Consider the following 8,385-nt stretch of genomic DNA (forward strand, 5'->3'; position numbering starts at 1 on the left):
CTCCGTTTACCAAATGCCTGAATTTTCTTTCTATCTGCTTTCAGTTATTTTCTCACAATACGATACTTTTCCAAGGTTCCATAAACCATGCCCGTGTTTTGCTTACTTATTTTCAAAAACTTTATGCTAATTCTTCTTTTATCTTGAGGAGTCATAACTTAAAACGTCAAGATAAAACACAAACGGTCTCAGAATCGCTTAGAATAATGCTTTACTGGCATGCGTTTGAAAAAAAGTCTATACACAAAAAGTAAATGCGCTGTGTTTAAAGATCTGAGAAGAGGCAAAGTGAATGCTTAAACGAAGACATTTTTCCGAGGGTACCACGGGTTGCTAACAGATTAGGCCACTGGCGTGAGGTTTGGCGGGAAACCTCAGCAACATTCTCCGTCCGCTGCAAAAGACCGACTGACTGACCGCACAGGAACGGGGGAACCAGTCCTGTACAGATCCACCTGTACCTGAGGAGCCCTGATCGCCCAAAAGAGTGCTACGACGAGTAGGACAATAACGGAGGGGAGGGGAGGGTGGGGTGAGCGTGAGAAACTACTGGCAAGAATGGAAGACGAGAGATTGTAGGAAGGCGGTTCCTCAACTTTGGAAAATACTCGATTCGCTCTACGTTCTCGTTTTGAGACCTGACAAAGTTTTATTAATAAAACGTACATTCCTGTCGTAAATATAATTGATAACTTGTTTATACTTTCCGTAACTGTAGCTAACTTTTAATGTATAATATTTGAGAGGACTCCTACCTCTCACATCGCCCCGCTATAGCATTTAGCAATGACTGAGGAGGACGAGCAGCAGCTAACTCACCTCGATTTTACACGAAAAAAAATCAAGGTTAAAGAATTTGCCGCTTAAAGATTCACCCTTTAGGCAGATGAAGATCTTAAGACCTTGGAACCATAGAACCTTGAGATTTCAATGGTAGAACAGACGATAGCTTCATTATGAGAACCGGGTGGCTCACTTTACAACGATTTGTTGTTAGATCCATAAGAAACAAATCGAGTTTCAGTTTATGAATGCAAATCTTAGTTCCCGATAATGTTAAATATTCAGCTTGAAAATCTTCTAATATTCCGCGAAGGTTCCTTCATAAATGCCTCTTTTTCATAAAGAGCAATAAATTAGGTTAATTCCATTCCCCAGATCTTCCAGGTTTCCCAAACTTTCTTCTTTGCAGTGGGCCCCACCTCTTTTCGTTATGGGTCAATGGTTTACCCCTGTCATCAACCACTTCAAGATAACAAATGATTATTTATACCTATTATGATTACACTCATGCTATTCAATTTCAGCATCATTTAAGAATATCCACGGAACGGCCAAATCATTGTGCTGAGAGAGAGAGAGAGAGAGAGAGAAAATGAATATTCACGGAAAGGCCAAATCATTGTGTTGCGATAGAGAGAGAGAGAGAGAGAGGGTTCTGCAAATCATCTAACGGAATGACAGCATAAAATATGTCGAATACCACTCTTAAATGAATATGCAAGATCTGCCACTGAGTGCGTTGGCAAAGGTTACATTTTTGTTTATCTCCGGTCATTTGATATATATATATATATATATATATATATATATATATATATATATATATATATATATATATATATATATATATATATATAATCAACACACAATCACGTGTGGAACAGAAATAAATTTCTGACTCACGTCGGGATCGAACCTGGTCTTTCAGTTGAAAGGCAAGGGCGCTGCCCACTAGGCCTTAGACTTGTATGGCCTAGTGGGCAGCGCCCTTGCCTTCAACTGAAAGACCTGGGTTGATCCCGACGTGAGTCAGAAATTTATATATATATATATATATATATATATATATATATATATATATATATATATATATATATGTATGTATGTACACATATATATATATACACATACATATATGAATGTTCGGAGGTACACAAAAATATAACTTTTACAAACGTACTCTATGGCAGATCCAAGCACAGACAAGACCTAATATAGCTCAAGTTCTCTGATCGAGCAACCACTGGCAGGACAAACGCCGTCGACGGAACCACCTTCAGGCGTGAATTTCATGAAAGCTATATCGCACAGAATGAAAATATGGCGTGGCAGAGTACGAATTAAAATGCTCTTTGCCCATAAAGAAAACTTTTGTGTTCATAAGTACAAAGATACCATCGACCAGCGGGGCCGAGAGAGAGAGAGAGAGAAAAAAAAAGAGGCGTCTACACAAAAGTTATTATTCCTTGATAGAGGCAGTTTTGTAAATTCGATTCAAGAGTAGAGGAACCTCTGATTCGTTTTGATATGATGTTGAAACTAGAAGAGCAAACGAAAAAATAAAAGGCAATTGTTATCTGTATTCCCCGTTGTCTTACATAATATTTAGACTCTCGTGGTAGATCTTTTTTTGTGGTCAGAAGCCTGTCTAGAACATAAATTAAAATGCTGGATGTTTTCTTGTTGGCAGATATTTTGGTAACGTAACCCTGCACACTGGCTCTGTGATCAAATTATAGCGGGACGCATTCTAATAAATGACTTGTCTTACCTAACTCCATACATGGATAGTGAAATGCCATGCATATAGTCTTCGTAGGTGCATTCATATAATCATTTATAAAATATTGCATATAATACTGTATGCAGATTAACCGAAAGGTCAGTGCAATACTTTTCTTGAATATCATTGCATTTATTGTAACGTCGGTTTGTTATTATTAATTAAAAAGAAGTTTCTTGAAAGATGGCTGATTTCACGGCGGGTTTTACACCATCCGTTTGAACGAAACAAGAAAAATAGGATACTTATTACGCTAGTGTACAAAGAAAGCCAGATAATGAAGGTCCAAACATCCGGCGGAATCGGAAGAAACAAGACGTCAACAACACCTCGAAACAAAGATGATTCAGCCTCGCTGTCACATTTTTTCCTTTTTCAACGGAACTCTAAATGTTGGCAAGACGACACTAGGAAAGGTGCAAAGGGTGAGAAACGACTCGACGGGGCACAGGTAGAATGACGCATAAATGGCGAAACTATAAAAAGCAACCTGCGAAGAACTTCATTCAAACACAGGAAAGGGTCGCAGCTGATTACGCACATTTCTTTGTTTGCGTCTTCATCAACTTCTTTACCGAAATAATTTTCTACCATGTGCAATGTCGGTAACGAATTCTGTTCGTCTTGGAATAATAATAATAATAATAATAATAATAATAATAATAATAATAATAATAATAATAATAATAATAATAATAATATTGAAATGTCAATCAGTGTTCTGCGTTAATTATAACTATCCATGAGAAACAAGTTTGGAAGCAGTCAATGTCATGACAAAAACGTGAAAGACAGTGCATTAAACAATGACTAAAAAAAGGAAGTTGTCATGCCACCAGCAAGCTAGTTTGTACTGGTTCAAGGCCCGTAATATCTAGACCTTGATCTGGCTGGCTCTTAAACACACCAAGCGCCTCTCAATATGCAACTAGATAACTGGGGTCTACTTTATTTACTTCCCGCTGCTATAGATCGTGATTTCGAGTTAGTAATGGGAAAGCCCCGTAACAAAAAAAACTTAATCATGCGCCAATTATAGTACCCTCCAAAAATATGTATTACCTCGATTCCTCTTCATGGCAATATATCCCATCTTTGCTCAGCTCTTTCCTTTTTCTGCATATGATTGCATGCATGGCCTCTAGGAGTCCTTGCATAAGAATGCAGGCGCAACAGCAACAATAAGAATAACGTTAGTAATCATCGGAAGGTTCACTGTATCAACGTTTCTTTTGATAACTGACAGAGTCGCGTCAACTTTGTCGATCACGCCAGAATCAATCATTCACTCCTTCAAGGACAAGTTTGCAGCTAAAAGGCAAACAAGCAATTAAGAGTTCTGTGTAGGGGTTCTCTCTCTCTCTCTCTCTCTCTCTCTCTCTCTCTCTCTCTCTCTCTCACACACACACACACACACACACACACACACACACACACACACTATAAACAAATTCTGATAGGGCTTAAGAATAACTGACCTTTTGAAGCTGCGCGCTGTGGCCTGTTGAAGAGAAAGAGAGAGAAAGTGAGTGGGACCTGACCTCCAAGAAAACGACCGGAAAGGAGACAGTAGGAACAAGGGAAAACGGAAGCAGGAGAGGAACAACATTCTCTGGAGCTGAGCGTCTGCTTTCTGAAAGTTCCCGAATTCTAAATGCAGGCCTGGAGTTGCAAAGAGAACTTCATTCATTTGTCACTTTAAGTTTGCAAGTTTCCCGATGTTCGAATCATTATATCTTCAAAAAAATCCGATTACTGCAACGACGACAGCAAAAAATTCCGATTAATGCAACAACGAAGAACCTGAATTTAACGTCGTGCCGAGGAAACACGCCCAAAGGCGCAAGCAAGGCCAGTCTTGACCCAGTTCTTGATTCTTCGAAAGACGTGCATGAAACAGGCAATGTTACTCCCTTCAGAATTCAAAAGACGTATTAAAATGAAATCCCCCATTACTGATATTCCTATCAGAAAAATAATCTATCAGTTCTTCAACGCAGTTTAATGGCAATTATTAGTATTATATACACTACTTCCTATAATACATACACACACGTATATATATATATATATATATATATATATATATATATATATATATATATATATATATATATATATATATATATATATATATATATATATATATATTATATATCACTTTTATACGTGATTCTTTATATATATTATATATGATTATTATCATGATTATTATACGTGAAAAATAAGAGACAGGTGAAAAAAATAGGCAGGTCCTCACCAGTTTCGACTTTATTTCCAAGCCATTAACGTCAATGGCTTGGAAATAAAGTCGAAACTGGTCAGGACCTACACCCCTATTTTTCACCTGTAATGTGATATATATATATATATATATATATATATATATATATATATATATATATATATATATATATATATATATATATATATAGAGAGAGAGAGAGAGAGAGAGTTAGCGTGTTTGTTTGCGTCTCCGTTCAATATGTTGCCGCAAAGTACAGTTTTCAGACTTGCAACAGTAGACGCAAAAGCAAAGCAAAGTCTAATGATTTCGAACTCACGTCGCAAGCACATTTCTCGAAAACAGCACGCGATGCAGAGCATCGAAAGTGGTCATACAGAACAAAGCAAAAATACCAACAATAAAAACATAACAAAATCACAACCTAAAGTGAAGCCGAACCGGCACACTTCCCCTAACAAAAAATTTGCTCTTTGCGGCTAGTGACCCAGAAAATCGTAACAGCTTAAAGTAATTTGTGTCATTTTGACGTATTTCAAAATAAGTGTCATTTATGAAGTCTGTTAAGCTATCGTAAATGCTGCACACCTATCTGATGTCCACCTTTATTGACTTTTCGATAACCTTTCCTGGCAGTTGCTTCGTGTTCTTGATATTCTCTGGTTGGAATTGCAAACCATTTGTGTGTATATATATATATATATATATATATATATATATATATATATATATATATATATATATATGTATATGTATGTGTGTATATATGTGTGTATGTGTACTATATATGTTAATATATATGTATATACTATATATATATTAATATATATACATATATATATATATATATATATATATATATATATATATATATATATATATATATATATATATATATATATATATATATATATATATATATATATATATATATATATATATATACTGTATGTATGTGTATATATGTGTGTGTGTGTGTGTGTGTGTGAAACACACATATCTGTAAACGACTGACGCATACACACCCACATTAAGTTTATGGCCACGAAGAAACTGGAACGAGTGTGTGCAAGCCGTTTCACCTTTACTCTAAGGTTTTCCCACGCGCAGCATACTTCATGTAATGGCAAAGAATTGAAATGAATATAGAATTTTGGCCAAAGGCCAAGCACTGGGACCTATGAGGTCATTCAACGCTGAAACGGAAATTGAGAGTAGAATGGCTTGAAAGGTGTAACAGGAGGAAAACCTCACAGTTGCGCTATGAATCAATTCTTAGGAGAGGGTGGAAAGTAAGATGGAAGAAAGAGAATATGAAAGGGGGTACAGTAAAAGTAATGAACGGGGTTGCAGCCAGGGGCCGAAGGCACGCTGCAGAGAACCTTAAGTAATGCCTACAGTGCACCGCATAAGGTACACTGACGGCACTGCCCCCACCGGGGTTAATGGCAAAGAGGATGACAACAAAAACTTGGCTTTTACAAACAGCCTCCGAGACTGAAAAAGTATATAACCACAAAATTCAGCAGTAGTGAGGCAGCTCTTCGGAATAGGTACAACTGTACTGATTAACGCAGGTACCGAATTAACCAAGGAGAGGCATAAGACAAACGCAAGGATGACTGAGTTTCCTTAACATCTCCTTCAATACAGACGTGGATTTAAATAATATTACCCTCACTTTTCACTTTACCAATACAAATTATAAGATATTTTCATTAACGATATAATAAAGCCAATCAGTTCCATGTGGTTTCTCAGGGAAGCGCCCTAAAAGAGCATTGTTCTTGTGGCCGGTCTCACAGAATATTGTTTTATTTGCTCTGACCTCATATTAAATTCCTTAATTGTCTGGCCCATATAAAATTAATCATAGTAAAAAAAATTTAAAGAAAAAAAAAGAAAAAATCATATATGGGATTTTGAAAACAATTTTGTTACTCTGGTGACAGCAGATTCCTATAGACATGTTTTTTCCATCGATATTCTATAAACATTATTTTATAGCTGAATGTTTTCAGCATGGATTCGATGGACTAAACGCTAATGAGAGACTTCACATCTTTATTGTAGCAAGTATCTAACATATGAGCTATATAACAAGTTCCTATTTTCCTAATTCCCTGTAGTTCATTATCAAAGGATTCAGGACTGACAAGTAATTTTCGGAGAAACTGTAGAAAGTACAGAGATTTTCATGGTACAGTTATCTGAATACCCTAGGAATAAAACGTATTTCAAAAACCTCCTTATATAAGTTTGAGAAAAGTGGTGAGTTCCATGACAAATGATCTTACAATCACAAAAACGCTATCTATCTTATATAAATCTGGAAAATTAATTTTTAAGGTTGTCTATTACCGATTCAACTGGCGCTTCTGTAAGTGCAGAGCAGACATCGTGATGCCGTTTACGTTTTCTGTTGGGACTAATGAATGAATCAAATGGGTGCCTGAGATCGCTACTGTAGGTTGACCAGCGTTCTTGGTCAAAGGAGGGTCCGGGAGGGTGAAAGAGCTATCCCAAACACACGGTGATCATTATGCAAATAAGGCAATTAAAGACTTCCTTTCGATTCTTAAAAAAAAAAAAACCTTTATTTAAGAAACGCATCTCACTTGATAAAAAAGCGGTTAGAGCCATTTATTTTAAAAGCTTATACAAGACAGCCTACAGAGCTAATTGTAAGTGTAAGAGGATTATTTTCTATATGTTTTAACCAAGTCGTATAATATGGTAACGATGGAGAATTAGTGGAAAAGAGAGTGATAAGGTCTTCATTACTCTCTATATTCCTCTATAATTACAGTTAAAAGAATAATGAGCTCAACATCAAGGGAGTTTCCGTTCAATTCCACGGAAGTACTGCCGTCGCTCAATAAATCTTCCATTTTAAGACAAGTTACCTCATTCATTACTACTTTCGTGAGCTTTATCACTTCTCAGTTCAGTCAAGGCTTTCCTAAACAGTTTGGGAGATTAATCTTACTAAGGAATTCATGATGAATAAACAAGTCTTTCCAATCTCAAACAAATAACGTAGATGGTCACTGGATTTTTTTTAAAGTAAAAAGGGGAAGACGCTGTAGACATAGCAGTTATCACAGCCGAAATAGCAACTAGTAACCATAATCTAAACGCACAAAACACTAATAATTTTTCTCGACAAATTCACCACAGTCTTTTACTGCCCTTTTCGTCTGGTCGCTCTCTTTCATAGGTAATCCTTATTAATGGCCTTTGCCTCTCCTCGAGTAATCCGGCACCTGGGCTAACCCAAGACAATTTTTCCTAATTTGAAGAAATACCTCAATTGTACTGACCTTTACAAGAGTGAAAATGAGTATATATGTACTCCCTTAATTTCAGTTGTTGTTTGTAAAACCGAGACGTTGTAACCCTTTTCTCCATTGTAGCAGATTACTTGAAAATGCCTTAAAGGCAACAGGTCTTGCCCTTTGTTGATTCAGTTTACGCGTGGCCAAGTAGGCCTACCCTGCTTTTGTTTCATATCATGTTGTTATTCCCGTGATAAAAGTTAGATATACAATCTATATGTACAGTACGTACATAC

At 36.4% G+C, this 8,385-nt stretch overlaps 1 protein-coding gene across 1 annotated transcript in view; it reads right to left on the bottom strand.

Moving 5' to 3' along the window:
* LOC136852872 (sodium/mannose cotransporter SLC5A10-like) overlaps positions 1–560 on the bottom strand; it is a 48,712-nt gene extending 48,152 nt beyond the window's left edge. Inside the window, exon 1 of the mRNA XM_067127780.1 lies at positions 1–560. This exon is cut by the window's left edge and continues 250 nt beyond it. The gene's annotated coding sequence lies outside the window, so the exon portion shown is untranslated.
* Positions 561–8,385: the final 7,825 nt, after the last annotated feature.

This window comes from Macrobrachium rosenbergii, chromosome 3, assembly GCF_040412425.1.
Source record: "Macrobrachium rosenbergii isolate ZJJX-2024 chromosome 3, ASM4041242v1, whole genome shotgun sequence".
NCBI lineage: Eukaryota > Metazoa > Arthropoda > Malacostraca > Decapoda > Palaemonidae > Macrobrachium > Macrobrachium rosenbergii.